The following is a 23,762-nucleotide window of genomic DNA, read 5'->3' as shown; positions in this document are numbered from 1 at the left end:
TTTACAGAAGCTCTCCTGCGAACCATGCAGAACTAGCACTCCTGAAAGTAAGGATACTGAGGAGACATGGCTTAGCCACAGCCTAGGGGATGTTTCCAGAATGAGATTTTCACTCTGCACCGGAGTGTGCGCTGATATGAAACTTCCTGGCAGATTAAAACTGTGTGCCCGACCGAGACTCGAACTCGGGACCTTTGCCTTTCGCGGGCAAGTGCTCTACCAACTGAGCTACCGAAGCACGACTCACGCCCGGTACTCACAGCTTTACTTCTGCCAGTTCCTCGTCTCCTACCTTCCAAACTTTACAGAAGCTCTCCTGCGAACCATGCAGAACTAGCACTCCTGAAAGTAAGGATACTGAGGAGACATGGCTTAGCCACAGCCTAGGGGATGTTTCCAGAATGAGATTTTCACTCTGCACCGGAGTGTGCGCTGATATGAAACTTCCTGGCAGATTAAAACTGTGTGCCCGACCGAGACTCGAACTCGGGACCTTTGCCTTTCGCGGGCAAGTGCTCTACCAAATGAGCTACCGAAGCACGACTCACGCCCGGTACTCACAGCTTTACTTCTGCCAGTTCCTCGTCTCCTACCTTCCAAACTTTACAGAAGCTCTCCTGCGAACCATGCAGAACTAGTACTCCTGAAAGTAAGGATACTGAGGAGACATGGCTTAGCCACAGCCTAGGGGATGTTTCCAGAATGAGATTTTCACTCTGCACCGGAGTGTGCGCTGATATGAAACTTCCTGGCAGATTAAAACTGTGTGCCCAACCGAGTCTCGAACTCGGGACCTTTGCCTTTCGCGGGCAAGTGCTCTACCAACTGAGCTACCGAAGCACGACTCACGCCCGGTACTCACAGCTTTACTTCTGCCAGTACCTCGTCTCCTACCTTCCAAACTTTACAGAAGCTCTCCTGCGAACCATGCAGAACTAGCACTCCTGAAAGTAAGGATACTGAGGAGACATGGCTTAGCCACAGCCTAGGGGATGTTTCCAGAATGAGATTTTCACTCTGCACCGGAGTGTGCGCTGATATGAAACTTCCTGGCAGATTAAAACTGTGGGCCCGACCGAGACTCGAACTCGGGACCTTTGCCTTTCGCGGGCAAGTGCTCTACCAACTGAGCTACCGAAGCACGACTCACGCCCGGTACTCACAGCTTTACTTCTGCCAGTACCTCGTCTCCTACCTTCCAAACTTTACAGAAGCTCTCCTGCGAACCATGCAGAACTAGCACTCCTGAAAGTAAGGATACTGAGGAGACATGGCTCAGCCACAGCCTAGGGGATGTTTCCAGAATGAGATTTTCACTCTGCACCGGAGTGTGCGCTGATATGAAACTTCCTGGCAGATTAAAACTGTGTGCCCGACCGAGACTCGAACTCGGGACCTTTGCCTTTCGCGGGCAAGTGCTCTACCAACTGAGCTACCGAAGTACGACTCACGCCCGGTACTCACAGCTTTACTTCTGCCAGTTCCTCGTCTCCTACCTTCCAAACTTTACAGAAGCTCTCCTGCGAACCATGCAGAACTAGCACTCCTGAAAGTAAGGATACTGAGGAGACATGGCTTAGCCACAGCCTAGGGGATGTTTCCAGAATGAGATTTTCACTCTGCACCGGAGTGTGCGCTGATATGAAACTTCCTGGCAGATTAAAACTGTGTGCCCGACCGAGACTCGAACTCGGGACCTTTGCCTTTCGCGGGCAAGTGCTCTACCAAATGAGCTACCGAAGCACGACTCACGCCCGGTACTCACAGCTTTACTTCTGCCAGTTCCTCGTCTCCTACCTTCCAAACTTTACAGAAGCTCTCCTGCGAACCATGCAGAACTAGCACTCCTGAAAGTAAGGATACTGAGGAGACATGGCTTAGCCACAGCCTAGGGGATGTTTCCAGAATGAGATTTTCACTCTGCACCGGAGTGTGCGCTGATATGAAACTTCCTGGCAGATTAAAACTGTGTGCCCAACCGAGTCTCGAACTCGGGACCTTTGCCTTTCGCGGGCAAGTGCTCTACCAACTGAGCTACCGAAGCACGACTCACGCCCGGTACTCACAGCTTTACTTCTGCCAGTACCTCGTCTCCTACCTTCCAAACTTTACAGAAGCTCTCCTGCGAACCATGCAGAACTAGCGCTCCTGAAAGTAAGGATACTGAGGAGACATGGCTTAGCCACAGCCTAGGGGATGTTTCCAGAATGAGATTTTCACTCTGCACCGGAGTGTGCGCTGATATGAAACTTCCTGGCAGATTAAAACTGTGGGCCCGACCGAGACTCGAACTCAGGACCTTTGCCTTTCGCGGGCAAGTGCTCTACCAACTGAGCTACCGAAGCACGACTCACGCCCGGTACTCACAGCTTTACTTCTGCCAGTACCTCGTCTCCTACCTTCCAAACTTTACAGAAGCTCTCCTGCGAACCATGCAGAACTAGCACTCCTGAAAGTAAGGATACTGAGGAGACATGGCTCAGCCACAGCCTAGGGGATGTTTCCAGAATGAGATTTTCACTCTGCACCGGAGTGTGCGCTGATATGAAACTTCCTGGCAGATTAAAACTGTGTGCCCGACCGAGACTCGAACTCGGGATCTTTGCCTTTCGCGGGCAAGTGCTCTACCAACTGAGCTACCGAAGCACGACTCACGCCCGGTACTCACAGCTTTACTTCTGCCAGTACCTCGTCTCCTACCTTCCAAACTTTACAGAAGCTCTCCTGCGAACCATGCAGAACTAGCACTCCTGAAAGTAAGGATACTGAGGAGACATGGCTTAGCCACAGCCTAGGGGATGTTTCCAGAATGAGATTTTCACTCTGCACCGGAGTGTGCGCTGATATGAAACTTCCTGGCAGATTAAAACTGTGTGCCCGACCGAGACTCGAACTCGGGACCTTTGCCTTTCGCGGGCAAGTGCTCTACCAACTGAGCTACCGAAGCACGACTCACGCCCGGTACTCACAGCTTTACTTCTGCCAGTACCTCGTCTCCTACCTTCCAAACTTTACAGAAGCTCTCCTGCGAACCATGCAGAACTAGCACTCCTGAAAGTAAGGATACTGAGGAGACATGGCTTAGCCACAGCCTAGGGGATGTTTCCAGAATGAGATTTTCACTCTGCACCGGAGTGTGCGCTGATATGAAACTTCCTGGCAGATTAAAACTGTGTGCCCGACCGAGACTCGAACTCGGGACCTTTGCCTTTCGCGGGCAAGTGCTCTACCAACTGAGCTACCGAAGCACGACTCACGCCCGGTACTCACAGCTTTACTTCTGCCAGTACCTCGTCTCCTACCTTCCAAACTTTACAGAAGCTCTCCTGCGAACCATGCAGAACTAGCACTCCTGAAAGTAAGGATACTGAGGAGACATGGCTTAGCCACAGCCTAGGGGATGTTTCCAGAATGAGATTTTCACTCTGCACCGGAGTGTGCGCTGATATGAAACTTCCTGGCAGATTAAAACTGTGTGCCCGACCGAGACTCGAACTCGGGACCTTTGCCTTTAGCGGGCAAGTGCTCTACCAACTGAGCTACCGAAGCACGACTCACGCCCGGTACTCACAGCTTTACTTCTGCCAGTACCTCGTCTCCTACCTTCCAAACTTTACAGAAGCTCTCCTGCGAACCATGCAGAACTAGCACTCCTGAAAGTAAGGATACTGAGGAGACATGGCTTAGCCACAGCCTAGGGGATGTTTCCAGAATGAGATTTTCACTCTGCACCGGAGTGTGCGCTGATATGAAACTTCCTGGCAGATTAAAACTGTGTGCCCGACCGAGACTCGAACTCGGGACCTTTGCCTTTCGCGGGCAAGTGCTCTACCAACTGAGCTACCGAAGCACGACTCACGCCCGGTACTCACAGCTTTACTTCTGCCAGTACCTCGTCTCCTACCTTCCAAACTTTACAGAAGCTCTCATGCGAACCATGCAGAACTAGCACTCCTGAAAGTAAGGATACTGAGGAGACATGGCTTAGCCACAGCCTAGGGGATGTTTCCAGAATGAGATTTACACTCCACACCGGAGTGTGCGCTGATATGAAACTTCCTGGCAGATTAAAACTGTGTGCCCGACCGAGACTCGAACTCGGGACCTTTGCCTTTCGCGGGCAAGTGCTCTACCAACTGAGCTACCGAAGCACGACTCACGCCCGGTACTCACAGCTTTACTTCTGCCAGTACCTCGTCTCCTACCTTCCAAACTTTACAGAAGCTCTCCTGCGAACCATGCAGAACTAGCACTCCTGAAAGTAAGGATACTGAGGAGACATGGCTTAGCCACAGCCTAGGGGATATTTCCAGAAGGAGATTTTCACTCTGCACCGGAGTGTGCGCTGATATGAAACTTCCTGGCAGATTAAAACTGTGTGCCCGACCGAGACTCGAACTCGGGACCTGTGCTTCGGTAGCTCAGTTGGTAGAGCACTTGCCCGCGAAAGGCAAAGGTCCCGAGTTCGAGTCTCGGTCGGGCACACAGTTTTAATCTGCCAGGAAGTTTCATATCAGCGCACACTCCGGTGCAGAGTGAAAATCTCATTCTGGAAACATCCCCTAGGCTGTGGCTGAGCCATGTCTCCTCAGTATCCTTACTTTCAGGAGTGCTAGTTCTGCATGGTTCGCAGGAGAGCCTCTGTAAAGTTTGGAAGGTAGGAGACGAGGTACTGGCAGAAGTAAAGCTGTGAGTACCGGGCGTGAGTCGTGCTTCGGTAGCTCAGTTGGTAGAGCACTTGCCCGCGAAAGGCAAAGGTCCCGAGTTCGAGTCTCGGTCGGGCCCACAGTTTTAATCTGCCAGGAAGTTTCATATCAGCGCACACTCCGGTGCAGAGTGAAAATCTCATTCTGGAAACATCCCCTAGGCTGTGGCTAAGCCATGTCTCCTCAGTATCCTTACTTTCAGGAGTGCTAGTTCTGCATGGTTCGCAGGAGAGCTTCTGTAAAGTTTGGAAGGTAGGAGACGAGGTACTGGCAGAAGTAAAGCTGTGAGTACCGGGCGTGAGTCGTGCTTCGGTAGCTCAGTTGGTAGAGCACTTGCCCGCGAAAGGCAAAGGTCCCGAGTTCGAGTCTCGGTCGGGCACACAGTTTTAATCTGCCAGGAAGTTTCATATCAGCGCACACTCCGGTGCAGAGTGAAAATCTCATTCTGGAAACATCCCCTAGGCTGTGGCTAAGCCATGTCTCCTCAGTATCCTTACTTTCAGGAGTGCTAGTTCTGCATGGTTCGCAGGAGAGCTTCTGTAAAGTTTGGAAGGTAGGAGACGAGGTACTGGCAGAAGTAAAGCTGTGAGTACCGGGCGTGAGTCGTGCTTCGGTAGCTCAGTTGGTAGAGCACTTGCCCGCGAAAGGCAAAGGTCCCGAGTTCGAGTCTCGGTCGGGCACACAGTTTTAATCTGCCAGGAAGTTTCATATCAGCGCACACTCCGGTGCAGAGTGAAAATCTCATTCTGGAAACATCCCCTAGGCTGTGGCTAAGCCATGTCTCCTCAGTATCCTTACTTTCAGGAGTGCTAGTTCTGCATGGTTCGCAGGAGAGCTTCTGTAAAGTTTGGAAGGTAGGAGACGAGGTACTGGCAGAAGTAAAGCTGTGAGTACCGGGCGTGAGTCGTGCTTCGGTAGCTCAGTTGGTAGAGCACTTGCCCGCGAAAGGCAAAGGTCCCGAGTTCGAGTCTCGGTCGGGCACACAGTTTTAATCTGCCAGGAAGTTTCATATCAGCGCACACTCCGGTGCAGAGTGAAAATCTCATTCTGGAAACATCCCCTAGGCTGTGGCTAAGCCATGTCTCCTCAGTATCCTTACTTTCAGGAGTGCTAGTTCTGCATGGTTCGCAGGAGAGCTTCTGTAAAGTTTGGAAGGTAGGAGACGAGGTACTGGCAGAAGTAAAGCTGTGAGTACCGGGCGTGAGTCGTGCTTCGGTAGCTCAGTTGGTAGAGCACTTGCCCGCGAAAGGCAAAGGTCCCGAGTTCGAGTCTCGGTCGGGCACACAGTTTTAATCTGCCAGGAAGTTTCATATCAGCGCACACTCCGGTGCAGAGTGAAAATCTCATTCTGGAAACATCCCCTAGGCTGTGGCTAAGCCATGTCTCCTCAGTATCCTTACTTTCAGGAGTGCTAGTTCTGCATGGTTCGCAGGAGAGCTTCTGTAAAGTTTGGAAGGTAGGAGACGAGGTACTGGCAGAAGTAAAGCTGTGAGTACCGGGCGTGAGTCGTGCTTCGGTAGCTCAGTTGGTAGAGCACTTGCCCGCGAAAGGCAAAGGTCCCGAGTTCGAGTCTCGGTCGGGCACACAGTTTTAATCTGCCAGGAAGTTTCATATCAGCGCACACTCCGGTGCAGAGTGAAAATCTCATTCTGGAAACATCCCCTAGGCTGTGGCTAAGCCATGTCTCCTCAGTATCCTTACTTTCAGGAGTGCTAGTTCTGCATGGTTCGCAGGAGAGCTTCTGTAAAGTTTGGAAGGTAGGAGACGAGGTACTGGCAGAAGTAAAGCTGTGAGTACCGGGCGTGAGTCGTGCTTCGGTAGCTCAGTTGGTAGAGCACTTGCCCGCGAAAGGCAAAGGTCCCGAGTTCGAGTCTCGGTCGGGCACACAGTTTTAATCTGCCAGGAAGTTTCATATCAGCGCACACTCCGGTGCAGAGTGAAAATCTCATTCTGGAAACATCCCCTAGGCTGTGGCTAAGCCATGTCTCCTCAGTATCCTTACTTTCAGGAGTGCTAGTTCTGCATGGTTCGCAGGAGAGCTTCTGTAAAGTTTGGAAGGTAGGAGACGAGGTACTGGCAGAAGTAAAGCTGTGAGTACCGGGCGTGAGTCGTGCTTCGGTAGCTCAGTTGGTAGAGCACTTGCCCGCAAAAGGCAAAGGTCCCGAGTTCGAGTCTCGGTCGGGCACACAGTTTTAATCTGCCCAGAAGTTTCATATCAGCGCACACTCCGGTGCAGAGTGAAAATCTCATTCTGGAAACATCCCCTAGGCTGTGGCTAAGCCATGTCTCCTCAGTATCCTTACTTTCAGGAGTGCTAGTTCTGCATGGTTCGCAGGAGAGCTTCTGTAAAGTTTGGAAGGTAGGAGACGAGGTACTGGCAGAAGTAAAGCTGTGAGTACCGGGCGTGAGTCGTGCTTCGGTAGCTCAGTTGGTAGAGCACTTGCCCGCGAAAGGCAAAGGTCCCGAGTTCGAGTCTCGGTCGGGCACACAGTTTTAATCTGCCAGGAAGTTTCATATCAGCGCACACTCCGGTGCAGAGTGAAAATCTCATTCTGGAAACATCCCCTAGGCTGTGGCTAAGCCATGTCTCCTCAGTATCCTTACTTTCAGGAGTGCTAGTTCTGCATGGTTCGCAGGAGAGCTTCTGTAAAGTTTGGAAGGTAGGAGACGAGGTACTGGCAGAAGTAAAGCTGTGAGTACCGGGCGTGAGTCGTGCTTCGGTAGCTCAGTTGGTAGAGCACTTGCCCGCGAAAGGCAAAGGTCCCGAGTTCGAGTCTCGGTCGGGCACACAGTTTTAATCTGCCAGGAAGTTTCATATCAGCGCACACTCCGGTGCAGAGTGAAAATCTCATTCTGGAAACATCCCCTAGGCTGTGGCTAAGCCATGTCTCCTCAGTATCCTTACTTTCAGGAGTGCTAGTTCTGCATGGTTCGCAGGAGAGCTTCTGTAAAGTTTGGAAGGTAGGAGACGAGGTACTGGCAGAAGTAAAGCTGTGAGTACCGGGCGTGAGTCGTGCTTCGGTAGCTCAGTTGGTAGAGCACTTGCCCGCGAAAGGCAAAGGTCCCGAGTTCGAGTCTCGGTCGGGCACACAGTTTTAATCTGCCAGGAAGTTTCATATCAGCGCACACTCCGGTGCAGAGTGAAAATCTCATTCTAGACTGATTTATCGTATAACCAATTTAACAAGTTCCTTTTAGCACTTATGTGGATGACCTGACACGTTTAGTTATTTAGGGCCAACTGCCACTATTCGCACCCTTCGAACAGATCTTGCAGGCCCAGTGGCACCGACTGGCTGTCGTGTCATCCTCAGTCCTTAGGCGTCACTGGGTACGGATACGGGAGAGGCATGTGGTCAGCACACCACTCTCCTGGCCGTTGTCAGTTTTCGTGATCGGAGCCGCTACTTCTCAGTGAAGTAGCTCTTCCATTGGTCTCACAAGGGCTGAGAGCACCCCTGTTGCCAAGAGCGCTCGGTAGACCCAGAGGATGACCCATGCAAGTTCTAATCAAGCCTGACAGTGCTTAACTTCGGTGATATGACGGGAACCAGTGTTATAACTGCGGCAAGGCCGTTGTCGTACTATGAAGAAATGTTATGACTTATCAGCGTATACATGGTACGTAGAAAAACCCTTAGAGCACAGGTAAATTGTTGGGTCAGAAACCTGGAATTTGTCTGTAGATACTGAAATTCATCACACGACATTATGAGCGTTAAAGAGATGTTAAACAAATTCTAGTGGCAGACGCTACAATAGAGGCATTGTGCATCAAGGAGAGGTTTACTATTGAAGTTTCTAGATAGTACGTTCCGGAAAGAGTCTGACTACATAATACTGCCCACGACATACATATCGCGAATAGCTACGATGAAAAATTCGAGAAGTTAGAGCTACTACAGAGGCTTAGCGAGAATCATTCGTTACGGGAGCCATTCGCGAGTGGAACAGGAAAGGGGGTCAATTAGTGGTACCAGAAGTACCCTCCTCCACACACCATCAGGTGTCTTGTGGATTATTGATGCAGATGTACACCTAGATGAAATGGATAAGTTGGACTTGGGGTACGACTGAAGAGAGCTCATAAGGGGTTCAAATGGCTCTGAGCACTATGGGAATCAACTGCTGTGGTCATTAGTCCCCTAGAACTTAGAACTACTTAAACCTAACTAACCTAAGGACATCACACACATCCATGCCCGAGGCAGGATTCGAACCTGCGACCGTAGCAGTCGCACGGTTCCGGTCTGCGCGCCTAGAACCGCGAGACCACCGCGGCCAGCAGCTCAGAATTTATTTTTATCGCCCGAGCCCTAGAAATTGATACAAGGGTACTGTCCCATACATGCAATGAACATTAGCCATACTGATCAGTTACGATCGTAGCAGTCTGTGAATTCTTTCGATGTTTACCCCCTTGCCTACTTGAAAATCTCTGAAGGAGTACTTTAGTTGTGGTAGCACTAGAGCCGTTTACACTATTTCCATTGCACTGCACTTTCCCATACCCTTCAAAAACCTGTCCACCATTCGTCTTCTCTAATTATGAGAGAGCGTGATTGATACGTTAAACTACTGCTTTGGTCCTGCCAATTGACAGAAGTGCTTAGACGGCACCACCATTAGTCACGTGATGCACACCTTTCTTTGTTAATATTATTAAGGTGTTTGTTAATCGTTAAGGCCTGTCTACAAATGCGCTCGTGATAATGCATTGTCTTTGCTAAAACGCCCACCTCACTGTATTTTACTTTGTGGTTTCCATCTCAGAAAAGAGGTTCTGATACGGCCGATATGTCAGTATGTCCCAGGAGACAACTCTGGTGTCAAGACATCTATTCGTGATGCCCATAATGATGTGCAGTTTTATACACTCCTGGAAATGGAAAAAAGAACACATTGACACCGGTGTGTCAGACCCACCATACTTGCTCCGGACACTGCGAGAGGGCTGTACAAGAAATGATCACACGTACGGCACAGCGGGCACACCAGGAACCGCGGTGGTGGCCGTCGAATGGCGCTAGCTGCGCAGCATTTGTGCACCGCCGCCGTCAGTGTCAGCCAGTTTGCCGTGGCATACGGAGCTCCATCGCAGTCTTTAACACTGGTAGCGTGCCGCGACAGCGTGGACGTGAACCGTATGTGCAGTTGACGGACTTTGAGCGAGGGAGTATAGTGGGCAAGCGGGAGGCCGGGTGGACGTACCGCCGAATTGCTCAACACGTGGGGCGTAAGGTCTCCACAGTACATCGATGTTGCCGCAAGTGGTCGGCGGAAGGTGCATGTGCCCGTCGACCTGGGACCGGACCGCAGCGACGCACGGATGCACGCCAAGACCGTAGGATCCTACGCAGTGCCGTAGGGGACCGCACCGCCACTTCCCAGCAAATTAGGGACACTGTTGCTCCTGGGGTATCGGCGAGGACCATTCGCAACCGTCTTCATGAAGCTGGGCTACGGTCCCGCACACCGTTGGGCCGTCTTCCGTTCACGCCCCAACATCGTGCAGCCCGCCTCCAGTGGTGTCTCGACAGGCGTGAATGGAGGGACGAATGGAGACGTGTCGTCTTCAGCGATACGAGTCGCTTCTGCCTTGGTGTCAATGATGGTCGTATGCGTGTTTGGCGCCGTGCAGGTGAGCGCCACAATCAGGACTGCATACGACCGAGGCACACAGGGCCAACACCCGGCATCATGGTGTGGGGAGCGATCTCCTACACTGGCCGTACAGTTCTGGTGATCGTCGAGGGGACACTGAATAGTGCACGGTACATCCAAACCGTCATCGAACCCATCGTTCTACCATTCCTAGACCGGCAAGGAAACTTGCTGTTCCAACAGGGCAATGCACGTCCGCATGTATCCCGTGCCACCCAACGTGCTCTAGAAGGTGTAAGTCAACTACCCTGGCCAGCAAGATCTCCGGATCTGTCCCCCATTGAGCATGTTTGGGACTGGATGAAGCGTCGTCTCACGCGGTCTGCACGTCCATCACGAACGCTGGTCCAACTGAGGCGCCAGGTGGAAATGGTATGGCAAGCCGTTCCACAGGACTACATCCAGCATCTCTTCGATCGTCTCCATGGGAGAATAGCAGCGTGCATTGCTGCGAAAGGTGGATATACACTGTACTAGTGCCGACATTGTACATGCTCTGTTGCCTGTGTCTATGTGCCTGTGGTTCTGTCAGTGTGATCATGTGATGTATCTGACCCCAGGAATGTGTCAATAAAGTTTCCCCTTCCTGGGACAATGAATTCACGGTGTTCTTATTTCAATTTCCAGGAGTGTATATTCCAGATGCCGCTAGTGGATGTCGTACATCTTCTGCCGTTCATAAACATTCATTAAATTATTTGGTGATGCCCTTTATGCAGCAGTATCCATTGAGGAGCCCCTCGAGCCTTTGATGCAGTAGCCGCATTTCCTCTGAAGATGATTCCAGCAGTCGAAGACGAGACGTCGGAGAATAGTTCTACTCGCATATGCTGTCCGAGGCCTCTCAGGCCGGACATTTTAACTGAGGTAAACGCCAGTCGTGAAAGGCAACAGTGATTTCAATATTTGTCCCAACTCACCTGGTTTTTAATATTGATCCCCCCCCTCCCCCCCAGTACCAGAAGCTCCGGCAGTTTACCAATAATCTTGTAATCGGGTAATGTCCGATTCCTTATTTTTTTATAGACATTATGCTACGTATATCCATCGCTATACCTAGCGGAAATTTTTTCCAAGTTTATCTGCATTTGTTTACGATCGTCCAATAACAATATTTTTCAGTAGCCAGAAGTATCTCCAGCAAATAATATAGCCGTATTGATAGCCCTATCTGATGACCCCTTTTTTTATGCCAATTATGAACTTTGTGTTATTTATCTTTGGGGTAGTATGATCTTGACTTTTGTTTCTGCTGAGCGATCGCTACCCAGTATAGCACATGTAATGTACAGGGTGTTTATAAATGAATATCGCGGTTTTAACGCTTTATAACATTTATTATATTAAACTTATAGTTATAAATGATATGTCCAATGAAAAATCAACTCAAACAGTTTTACCACGAACCTTACAAATGTTCAATGTGAGCACCATTGGCCACACGGCACACATCAAGTCTATAGCCGAGTTCTTCCCAAACGTTGATAAGTGTTTCTTCAATGATTGTAGCAACGCCTGCTTCAATCCGTTTTCTTAATTCAGGGAGGTCTGCTGGTGGCGGAGGCACGTACACACGATGCTTGATGAAGGCCCAAAGGAAAAAATCGCATGGCGTTAGGTCGGGGAAAGTGGAGGCCATGCAAAGCTAGACCAGTCATTGGGCCCCTTGCGGCCTACGCAGCGCTTGGGTACAGTGAAGTTCAACCAATCGCGTACTTCGCTATGCATTTATATACATTTATAAGCATCTTGGTAAAACTGTTTGAGTTGCTCTTTCATTTGAAATATCATTTATAACGGTAAGTTTAATGTAATAAATATTATAAAGCGTTAAAACCCCGATATTCATTTATAAACACCCTTTATTAGACAAAAGCACTTCGAGCGAATCGCATTTCTGTAAGGAGGCTCCGTATGATCGTATGCCGATTATCATTCGAAACTGAGATTCACGTCTACTTGTCGTTTATTTTAATTCGCGGATAATTCCAGAGCTTCACTAACACACCAAAAATCCACGACCTCCCGTGGATTTACTTATCTTGTCTTGTAATCGATTGATGGGCATGGTTGCAGGTCGACAGGTTCAGATGTGTATTTGAGGTAAACTTTTAGCGTTATAAATGACACACACTTCGAATAATCTTAGTTTATCACTGTTTTGTTCATAAGCAACAAGGAATCGACATACTTTGCTGCCGCAGTGAGTCAGTGTTGTCACATTCAATCTAGGAGTCTGCAGCTCGTGGTCTAGTGGCCAGCATTGCTACCTCTGGACCACGGGGTCCCGGGTTCGATTCCCAGCCGGGTTGGGGATTTTCACTGCACGAGGACTGGGTGTTCGTGTTGTTCTCGTCATTCATGAAAAAGTGGCGAGACTGGATTGTGTTCAGATTGTGAATGTGTACGGGCGCTGATGACCGCACAGTTGAGCGCTCCACAAACCAAACATCATCATCATCTACATCATTCAATATAAGCAAAAATAGTGCAGCGCCATCTGGGAATCTCATCCACATCGGTCGTCTGGTAAAGTATCTGCCAAGACTCTCTCCACAACAACTGCAGACGCATATGCTGTTGTTAAAAAAGAACCTTATTCAGGTGAGACTACAGCCATTTTTCTAGGGCTAGTGACGTTATTCACAGGACGTCAGACAAGCCCTGCGTCAGAATTACGACGTGTCTTATGACTAAAATTAAGAATCGTGTAAATGTAAGTTACGCTGATGTCTAAAAACATATATATTTCAGAGGATACAAAAGACACTAACAATAGCTCACAAACCGCCCGTTGTGGTCGCATAGTATTTGTAGTTACATTGTCTTGAGTGAATCTGGCTGAAATAGGTCAAAAGGGATAAAAACATACTAAAACTAAAATGAACAGGAAGTTCCAAAACAAAATATACTGAGGTGGCAAAAGTCATGGGACAGCGGTATCCGCATATGCAAATGGCGGCAGTATAGCGTACACAAGATATAAAAGACTATTGCATTGGTGCAGCTGTCATTTTCACTCAGGAGAATCATGTGAAAAAGTTTTCGACGTGATTATGGCCGTACGACGGAAATGACCAGATTTGGAACGCGGAATGGTAGTTGGAGCTAGATGCGTGGGACATTCCAATTCGGAAATCGTTAGGGAATTCAATATTTCCGGGTCCAGAGTGTCAATAGTGTACCGAGAGTACCAAATTTCAGGCATTACCTCTCACCACGGACAACCCACTGGCCGACGGCTTTCAGATAACGACCGAGAACGGCTTTTGCGTAGAGTTCTCAATACTAACAGACAAGCAACACTGCGTGAAGCAAACGCAGAAGATGCGAGTACCTTTCACAACAGCACGACATCGCCTCCAGTGCCAAATCAGTTGGACCCTAGATGACTAGAAAACCGAGAGCTGGTCAGATGAGTCCCGATTTCATTTGGTAAGGGCTGTTGGTAGGGTTCGAAATGGTGCAGATCCCACGAAGCCACGGACCCAAGTTGTCCACAAAGCACTGTTCAAGCTGGCGGTAATTTCGTAATGGTGTGGGTTCTGTTTATTTGGAATGGACAGAGTCCACCGATCCGACTGAACCGACCATTCACTGGAAGTGGTTATGATCAGGCTGCTTGGAGACTATTTGCAGCCATTCATGGACTTCATGTTCCCAAAAAATGATGTCATTGCACCGGATCACAACTGTTCGCCATTGCTCTGAAGACCGTTATGAACAATTCGAGTGAATGATTTGGCCATACAAATCGCCCAACATGCATCCCATCTAATATTTATGGGACATAATCGAGGGGTCACTTCGTGGCCGGATGGGGCAGCCGAGCAGTTCTAGGAGCTTCAGCCTGGAACCGCGCGACCGCTACGGTCGCAGGTTCGAATCCTGCCTCGGCCATGGATGTGTGTGATGTCCTTAGGTTAGTTAGGTTTAAGTAGTTCTAAGTTCTAGGGGACTGATGACCACAGTTGTAAAGTCCAATAGTGCTCAGAGGCAACCATTTGTCACTTCGTGCATAAAATCCTGCACCGGCAACATTAACGCAATTATGGACGGCTATGGAGGAGACAACATGGCTCAATATTTCTGCAGGGGACTTCTAACAACTTGTTGAGCCGATGCTACGTTGAGCTAATGCCTACGCCAGGGAAAAGAAAGAGCGATACGAGGTTAGAAGGTTTCTCATGATTTTGCCACCTCAGTGTATAATATAATGTTATCATGATGCGCAACACTCTAAGACAAGGAAAAAAACGCAACACGAAGGAATTCTCCAAATGGGACGGAAAATATGGGTGATTTATTGGCCCTTATGCAAGCAGCTATTCGGCTTGGCATTGATCGATAGAGTTCTTAGATATCGTGCAATTGGCGCGTTATCTCGTCGAAAACCAGAGCTCCTTAGTAGTCCCTGGTCGTAATGCTCCATACTTTCTCAATGGGGGACTGATCCAGCGATCTCGCTGGCCAAGATAGGGTTTGTCAGATACAGAGACAAGCGGTTGAAACTCTCGCCGTGTCCGGCCGAGTATTATCTTGCTGCAATGTGAGCCATGAAGGCAAAACAACGGGGCGTAGAACATCGTCCAACTACCGCTGTGCTGCAATGGTGCAGCGAATGACAACCAAAGGGGACCTGCTATGAAAAGAAATGGCTGCCCAGACAACCACTGCTGGATGTCGGCCCGTATGGCGGCGACAACCGGGTTGGTAACCCACCATTGTCCTGGTCGTATCCAAACGCGTCACTGGAGCTCAGTTCGATGCAGAACTCATCACTGAAGACAATTCCAGGCTGAAGGCATGTCTGGAGAATCCCCAGACAGCGATGGGATACCAAACAGACTATCGTCTGCCATATAGCCCGACAACTAGGTGCTAATGGCTGTAGTACCATGCCTTTTCATAGCAGGACCACTTTGATTGCCCCCGCGGCACCCTTACGGCACATCGACGATACTCAACTCTCCGTTTTGTTCCCTTTCATGGCTATGCGTTCTGAGCTTACATTTCAGCAAGATAATGCCCATCCGCACACGACGAGAAATTCTGCTATTTGTCTTAGTGCTTGCCAAACCTTACCTTAGCTGGCAAGGTCGCCGGATCCCTACCGAACTTAGAACGTTCGGGGAATTATGAGCACGGTTTTCCAACCCGCTAGGGATGTAGCGCCCTACTTGAACAGAATCTGCCACGATATGACTCAATAGAACATCTAATATCACTATCAATGAATGTCAAGCCGAATACATGCTTGCATAAGGGTCAGAGGTGGACCAACTTGCTACTGAAATGCTAAATTTTTTAAACTCTTTCTCTTGAATAACTCATCCAGTTTTTCCTAAATTATGATCATTTTCTTGGCTGTACATGTACTTCACATCTATCGGTTTCTGTTCCACAGATTCCGTTTAGTCAGATGGTTACGGAACTGTGATTCTATTTCGTCTAGGCAAAGTATTATGAAAGTTATCGATATATCTTTATCGATGTCTTAGGTAATAAGTCGCGATTTAAACATTGTCTGTTAAGTGAAACTAGTTGTCAGAAGCGAGGTGTGTAGTTCTTCTACTTCCAATGAAATACAGAGAACCCAAATACTGAAACTTTAACCACACAAAGAAAGTTGGTAAAGTAATTGTAAGTAAAAGCATCAATATGAAAAAGGGCGGAGAATTTCAAGCAGTTTTCTGTGTCTGTTATGCTACGTCAGAACCAACTTTTACTAAGTAGAATTTACGCTATGACTAACAGAGTCGTTCTCCTCTAAAGCAGTCAGTTTGGAATAGATCAACTGGTCGCAGTAGATCTCAGATTTATGAAAAGCGAATTATGGTACCAGACACACAGTCCGCCCCCGATAGCTGAGTGATCAGCGGGACATAACGTCAATCCTAACGGCCCGGGTTCGATTCTCAGATGGGTCGGAGATTTTCTCCGCTCAGAGACTGGTTGCTGTGTCGTCCGAATCATCATCACTTCATCCCCATCGACGCGCAAGTCGCCGAAGTGGCGTCAAATCGAAAGACTTCCACGCAGCTAACGGTCTACCCGACGGGGGACCCTAGTTCAAATGGTTCAAATGGCTCTGTGCACTATGGGACTCAACTTCCGAGGTCATCAGTCCCCTAGAACTTAGAACTACTTAAACCTAACTAACCTAAGTACATCACACACAACCATGCCGGGGGCAGCACTCGAACCTGCGACTGTAGTGGTCTCGCGGTTCCAGACTGTAGCGCCTAGAACCCCTCGGCCACTCTGGCCGCCAGGGCGGGGGGGGGGGGGGGGGGGGGGGGGGCGGACCCGAGTCACGTGATATTTATTTACCAGACACACAGTCAGACGCCCTTCCGAAATTTAGGAAGACGGAATCTACCAGCTCAGCTGAAGAGGGGTTGGATAAAAATAAGGAAACACCGTGGGAAATGTGTGATTGAACAACAGTACAAACGCTAGCCGAGCCAAAAGGTTGCGCTCTTGTGTCTGGCCATGAACAACACCTGTGTAACATCATCAATATGTTGCAAGCGTCAGTCGCTCTCAAAAAAGTGTTTTGTGTAGTTGTGAGTGCGTTATGTCGGAGCTGAGTGAATTCAAACGCGGACTGACTGTTGGGACTCGTATGGTAGGTACTTACTTAACCAAGGTAGATGAAGCGTTTGGGATCTGAAAAGGCACGGTATCGAACATTTATACCGAACACAAGGAAAGTGGAAAATCGTCATCCGCTAAACCTTAATGTGTGCGATGAATGTTCGTGACAGACACTCACTAATGAGTATTTGGAGAAAAAAAAATGGTCGATAGCTGCAAAAGTCACTGAAGAACCCAACGTCGCAGTCCCAAATCCTACCAGCGCCAAAACAACACAAATGGAGGTCCAGAAACTTGGAGCTTCAGAGCGAGCTTGAGCTTCAGAACCACTCATCAGCGATGTACATGCGCGTGACACGAACATGTAGCGCCGAAGCCGTAAAACCTGGACTCTGGAGCAATGGAACGAAGTCATTTGGTCGGATGATTCTTGCTGGCCGCTGTGGCCGAGCGGTTCTAGGCGCTTCAGTCTGGAACCATGCTGCTGCTACGGTAGCAGGTTCAAATACTGCCTCGAGCATGGATGTGTGTGATGTCCTTAGTTAGGTTTAAGTAGTTCTAAGTCTAGGGGACTGATGACCTCAGATGTTAAGTCCCATAGTGCTTGGAACCATTTGAGCCATTTCGGACGATTCTTGTTGCACTCTGTTCCCGACTTCTAGCCGAATGTACGTCCCAAGAGTGAAATTTGGTGGGAGTCCGGTGATGATTTGAACAGAAATATAGTAGTATTCCATGTGTTATATGGTTACTTTGGAAGATCGTATGACTTACAAGAATGATCAGGTCCGTCCCAAGGTGCAATATTTGTTCCAAAGGGCGGTGCTATGACGCAAGACGACAGATTCCCCGTACGTAGAGCTCGTATTGTTCAAGACTTGTTTTGTGAGCACGAGGATAAATTTTCGCCTCTCTCCTGGCCACCGTAGTCACCAGATCTTAATATTACTTACGATTTGTGGTCCGCTTGGGAAAGAGGTGCACGTGATTGCTATCCAGGTCCATCATCCTTACCTGAATTTCCCACTATTTTGCAGTAATAATGGTGTAATATTACCTTTAAAACAATACGGGACCTGTATTGTCCCTTCAGGGACGACTGGAAGCTGTTTTGGAAGCCGACGGGGTTCGTACAGTGTACAAGGTGCGCTAAAGTATTGTATTTTGATAGTCCCATATTTTTATCCAACCCCCTTATCTACAGGTTTTCATCAGCTTGCTTAAGGGGAGGTTTATCTTTTAGATGAAAAAATCGTATTTTTAAATGTATTTTTGGATCCTTAAAAGTGTTTAGTATCCACCCATGAAACGGTTTTTCGGAATACGGAGCGGAAATGTTTGTTACTCGTCGTTGAACAAAAAAATGCACTTGCCTGAAATCGGCCTTTTTCACGCACCAGTTTTTTGCTTTTTGTTTTTTTTTGTTTTTTTTTTTTTTTAATTTCCTTTCTGAGGACGAGTTATTGTACCGATGCTTGGGAGAAAACACACAAAATTCAAATGAAAGTTTGAAGGTCTTTTTGTTAGCCCCCAAACATTTGCATTCTGTCTCGAAGACTGTGGAGATTGCGATTGAGCAGCTTCAACGAAGGGTATTCGGCAATTCTGAAGACCATCGCAACGATGGACGTCACCCTGGGACTCTACTCGACACAGTTCGCCAAGCATTCCGACGGCCATTGGATTCAAACGGCCAAAAACCGCTTGTCACCAGCGCCCTCTATGAGGAAGAGGAAGGACTAGTTTATGGACCCGGAATAGCTGATTGAACGTACGTTGCATAATATTGCATTTATATGTAGTCAAAACTTCAAACGCGTTTTTCTCGAAATGATGTTTTTTATCGCGCGGTATGGTAACTCCAGATCTACTGAACCGATTGGCATGTTCGTTGTTTTCGACGAAACTAACTAAATTGTCTAGGAGTTGTACCAGTTTTATTCCGATCCATCAACTATAAATATTTTTACTTGGCCGACGAAGTGGAAAAATCGATGAAAAAAAAACCTATCTTTTTTCAAATGGCTTCCATTTTGTTTCCTACGGTCCAAATAACTTAAGCGAGGTACAACTCCTAAAGAATCTTATACACTTCGCTAGCGTCAACTCAATTTTGATTTTAGACGAACCTGCTGACCTGTGACAAGCCGTGCGTGGATGTCTACATCGAAATTTTGTTTCGTTCCCACGGCATTTCCTCCTTTGCTCTTGGACATTTCCGGTCGGAAAAAAATCCAGTTTGTAGAGGAAATATCAATAAACATTTTGAGCAAATTTGACATTGATATCTGTAACACATACCGAGAAAAAAATTCTCAAAGAGTATGCTTTTTCCGGGCCAAAGATACTAAACCTCCCTTTAACTTAAAACCGCATTGAATCTGTCAGAGGCGCTTCTTTTTCTACAGATGGTCATAATGATCGTTCGAGCTTTAACTGTTCTCAAGAGTCCCACAACAGACGGGCGTTGGCGATAACAGTCTGTAATTCAGTTTCTTTCACTCTTCTTGCAAATAGAGGTGACACACGCTTTAATCTACACAAAACGGATTACACTTTGCACGTGCGATCTTTGATAAATATAAGCTAGTAAAGGAGTTAATCCAGCTGCGTATTCAATTTCAAATCTAATACACTGACGTAAAATATCGCAACATCAGGAAGGAGTCATGCGACATAAATGAAAGTTGATAGACATCATTCTACATCGAAAAGACGATAACTATTCAAATTTCGCGCCAGTTGCATAAGAGGATGCAAGTCAGGTTTACTTTCAATACACGTTGCCACGGTCGTGAGCGTTTGTTATCTATGATATTGCACGTGGTAAGTTGATGATCCAAGAATGCCTTAAAGGTTCAAATGGTTCAAATGGTTCAAATTGCTCGGAGCTCTGGCTTGGAGCACTATGGGACTTAATATCTGAGGTCATCAGTCCCCTAGAACTTAGAACTACTTAAACCTAACTAACCTAAGAACATCATACACATCCATGCTCACGGCAGGATTCGAACCTGCGACCGTAGCGGTCGCGCGGTTCCAGACTGTAGCACCTAGAACAGCTCCGCCACTCCGGCCGGCGTGCCTTAAAGAAAGACCCCGTTATCAACCCCTCACTGAGTTTAAACAGTGTTGTGTAATACGTTTACGAGAAGTTGGATGTTCCATCTGCGATACTGCAGCAATACGTGAGACGACTGTAGCCGCTGACATCACTGCTGGCAGCGGTGGTCACGAGAATCTACGGTAGGAAGAAAACCGGGCTCAAGACGGCCACGAGGCACTAGAGAGAGGGAAGAACATAGTCCTCGGCGTATGGCTCTGGTGCATCTTACTACGTCTGCAGAAATTTGAGCAGCAGTTGGCACCGCAGTGATATAACGAACTGTTCCAAATCGTTTACTTCGAGAACAGCTACGAGACAGACGCCCTGTAGCGCGCTTTCCACTGATTCTGCTCTGTAGGAATCAACATGTATTCCGGAAACAGCGATCGTGTGAAACCCAACTCGCTTTATTTGTTCATGAGACCCAGGAAATATTAGATACAGGATCCCAGGTAGATGCCATTTTCCTTGACTCCCGGAAGGCGTTCGATACAGTTCCGCACTGTCGCCTGATAAACAAAGTACGAGCCTACGGAATATCAGACCAGCTGTGTGGCTGGATTGAAGAGTTTTTAGCAAACAGCATGTTGTTCTCAATGGAGAGACGTCTACAGACGTTAAAGTAACCTCTGGCGTACCACAGGGGACTGTTATGGGACCATTGCTTTTCACGCTATATTGAAATGACCTAGTAGATAGTGTCGGAAGTTCCATGCGGCTTTTCGTGGATGATTCTGTAGTATACAGAGAAGTTGCAGCATTAGAAAATTGCAGTGAAATGCAGGAAGATCTGCAGCGGATAGGAACTTGGTGCAGGGAGTGGCAACTGACCTTTAACACAGACAAATGTAATTAATGTATTGCGAATACATATAAAGAAGGATCTTTTATTGTATGATTATGTGATAGCGGAACAAACACTGGTAGCAGTTACTTCTTTAAAATACCTGGAAGTATGCGTACGGAACGATTTGAAGTCGAATGATCATATAAAATTAATTGTTGGTAAGGCGGGTGCCAGGTTGGGATTTATTGGGAGAGTGCTTAGAAAATGTAGTCCATCAACAAAGGAGGTGGCTTACAAAACACTCGTTCGACCTATACTTGAGTATTGCTCATCAGTGAGGGATCCGTACCAGGTCGGGTTGACAGAGGAAACAGAGAAGATCCAAAGAAGAGCGGCGCGTTTCGTCACAGGGTTATTTGGTAAGCGTGATAGCGTTACGGAGATGTTTAGCAAACTCAAGTGGCAGACCTTACAAGAGAGGCGCTCTGCATCGCAGTATAGCTTGCTGTCCAGGTTTCGAGAGGGTGCTTTTCTGGATGAGGTATCGAATATATTGCTTCCCCCTACTTATACCTCCCGAGCAGATCACGAATGTAAAATTAGAGAGATTCGAGCGCGCAAGGAGGCTTTCCGGCAGTCGTTCTTCCCGCGAACCATACGCGAGTGGAACAGGAAACGGAGGTAATGACAGAGGCACGTAAAGTGCCCTCCGCCACACACCGTTGGTTGGCTTGCGGAGTGTAAATGTAGATGTAGATGTAGACCGCAAGCCACCTTCATATGCGGCTTTAGTGGTGTCAAGCGAGAACTCTTTGGAGAGCAGAATGGAGATCGGTTGTATTTTCTAAAAAAAGTTGTTCAAATGGCTCTGAGCACTATGGGACTCAACATCTGTGGTCATAAGTCCCCTAGAACTTAGAACTACTTAAACCTAACTAACCTAAGGACATCACACACATCCATGCCCGAGGCAGGATCCGAACCTGCGACCGCAGCAGTGGCGCGGTTCCTGACTGAGGGCCTAGAACCGCTAGACCACCGCGGCCGGCGGTTGTATTTTCTGATGAAGGCTGGTCCTTCCTCGGTGACCGGTTGAGGGCCTGCAACCAATCTGCTGAGTGCTAGACACACCGTACCTATATCTGGATTTATCGTCTAAAGTGTGATTATGTGTGACAGCAGGAGGTCTCTTCTAGTTATCCCACACACCCTGATTTCTAATTTGTGCGTAAGTCTTGTGACTCGACCTTGTGTGCTGCCATTCATGATCATAATTCCCAGTGGTGTTTTCCAACAGGACAACGCTCGCTCACATATCGCGGCTGTAACCCACCACTGTCTACAGTGTGTCGACATGTTGCCTCGGCCTGCTCGGTCACCACATCTGTCTCCAGTCGAGCGTATATGGGATATCATCGGACGACAACTTCATCGTTATCAGCAACGAGCATTAACCGCTCCTGTATTGTCCGACCAAATGCAACAGGCATCGAACTCCATCCCACAAACGGACTTCCGACACCTGTACAACACGACGCATGCACGTCGGCACGCCTGCGTTCACCATTCTGACGGTTGCATCTCCAAATTTTCTCATGGCTTACCTCGAGCTTACATTAACCCTTCAGTCTTAATCACTTATACCTAGACAATGTATTCCCGAAATTTCATTACTCTACATTAATTATCTTTTGGCGGTCCGTTTTTTTTTTTTTTTCGATTTTATACCGTCAGGGCCTGCCGTCTTGTTCGCTTTGAGGAGTCATTATCTTCGAATGTCGAAAGTGTTTATATCAGTATCTCACTTTTGTGAGTGTTTGTGATGGTCAAAAATTTGTAAGGTAGTATCCTCTCATGTGAGTAGATTTTTAAGTATTCTGTATCTAGAATTTTGGGCTTCTGTCTGCTACCTTAAGTTGCGTCCTCAGTCTAATCTACGAGAAATGGGCTCTAAGGTTTGGAGCCGTTCAATGACTTCAGATATGACCATAATTTCCAAGAATTTTCTCGTATATTTTTCGCCGAAATCTGAACGCAAAAATTATTGCTTATGTCATAGGCCTTTTTGCAGATAGTTTTGCCATTAATCTTTCTGTATCGATTTCCTCACATTCTCTTTAGTAGATAGAACATATCAGTCTTTGTTTTCTCGGTATCTTTAGAACTGTACAATTAACTCAAAGCGGATTTTTCCGGTGCTTTATTACTTTATCTGGTACGTATTTTCCTACTGCGCGGCCATCAATTTGACCGAACCCAAATATTCTCGTAGCTTTCTTGTTGACATTTTGTGCTTTTGATTTCCATTGTCCCATATATTTCATTAACATTGTCCTGTTAATAGTTATTAGTCGTCCAAGGACTAAAGATCAAATGACACTAGATTACTTGTGGTGTGTTTAGACCCTTCCTACAGGTAAAATTCGAGCGCAGCTCTTAGTTTTTTTTTTATGAACTTCGACGACTTCTCTGAACTTTCCTCTTGTTTATGTAAGACTGATCGCATTTTTTCCTTGAGTTACATGCAGTTTTTTCATTCCTATGTATGTTGTTATGGAAGTCGCTTGTATAGGCATACTTGTACGTAACTCATTCAGTAAATGTAACTGATTGCTGACCTCCTGTTTCATGTCCAAGAGTAGCGTTTCTTTTGTTGGTAGAGTGTCAAAATCACACGAAAACAACCAGTCTGCCCCTCAGAAACCATGCTTACACCGCACGTAACAACTGCAAATTGCAGATGGATGGGCGCTTTAAAGAAAACTGACAAGGAAGTGTAATTAAGACTGACAAGTCCTGTTAAACCTCGTCACGCTTTTTCACACCTTCAGCGGGTATACAGGCCTTATCGAGCTTTCTTGTCAGTTTTCCTTGCTGTTACACAGCCCGGTGCTGTGTT

The 23,762-nt window shown here is 47.6% G+C and overlaps 1 protein-coding gene and 1 non-coding gene across 3 annotated transcripts in view; both read left to right on the top strand.

The window, feature by feature from the left end:
- The window catches only part of LOC126354142 (uncharacterized), a 285,667-nt gene that overhangs the window by 140,782 nt on the left and 121,123 nt on the right, over nucleotides 1-23,762 (top strand). The gene's annotated exons all lie outside the window — the stretch shown is intronic.
- Trnal-caa (transfer RNA leucine (anticodon CAA)) lies at nucleotides 6,818-6,892 on the top strand. The gene has a single exon. It is a non-coding gene; the product is annotated as a tRNA-Leu (tRNA).

This window comes from Schistocerca gregaria, chromosome 3 (assembly GCF_023897955.1).
Source record: "Schistocerca gregaria isolate iqSchGreg1 chromosome 3, iqSchGreg1.2, whole genome shotgun sequence".
Lineage (NCBI taxonomy): Eukaryota > Metazoa > Arthropoda > Insecta > Orthoptera > Acrididae > Schistocerca > Schistocerca gregaria.
Note: the sequence above shows the minus strand (reverse complement) of the source record. Positions and strands in the feature narration are given on the sequence as shown.